Here is a 774-nt window from a genome sequence, read left to right as displayed (position 1 = left end):
TAATAATTGGAAAAGAAGAGCTCAAATTATCCCTTTTTTGCAGATGATATAATATTATATCTACGAGATGCTAAAAATTCCACCAGAAAACTCCGAGAAATTATTAACACGTTCAGTAAATGGGCAGGTTACAAAATTAACATACAAAAGTCTGTAGCCTTTCTATATACCAATAACAAGCAATCAGAGAAAGAGCACATGGAAACACTCCCCTTCACAATAACTGAAAATCAAAACAAAACAAAACAAAACAAAACAAAAAAAAAACAACTCAGAATAAACCTGACCAGACATTAAAGAGCTCTACAATGAAAATTTTAAATCTTTAAAGAAAGACATTGAGGAAGACATCAGAAGATGGAAGGACCTCCCATGCTCATGGATTGGAAGAATTAATATTGTGAAAATGACCATCCTAACAAAAGCCATTTATAGATTCAATGCAATGCCAATAAAAATCCCCATGACATTTTTCATAGAATTGGAAAAAAACATCCTAAGATTCATATGGAAGCACAAAAGACCTCGGATACATAAAACAACCCTGAGCACCAAGCAATGCCGGGGGGATTACTATACCATATTTTCAGCTGTATTACAGAGATATAGTCATAAAAACAACATGGTGCTGGCACAAAAATAGACCCATAGCTAAATGGAACAAACTTGAAGACCCAAATATGAGTAATTGCAATTTCAACCACCTGATATTTGACAAAGGGGCCAACAACATTAACTGGAGGAAAGACAGCATGTTCAGCAAACGGTGCTGGC

This window comes from Nannospalax galili, unplaced genomic scaffold (genome assembly GCF_000622305.1).
Source record: "Nannospalax galili isolate Female #2095 unplaced genomic scaffold, S.galili_v1.0 scaffold207, whole genome shotgun sequence".
Classification (NCBI taxonomy): Eukaryota; Metazoa; Chordata; class Mammalia; order Rodentia; family Spalacidae; genus Nannospalax; species Nannospalax galili.
This window is presented reverse-complemented; position numbering follows the sequence as displayed.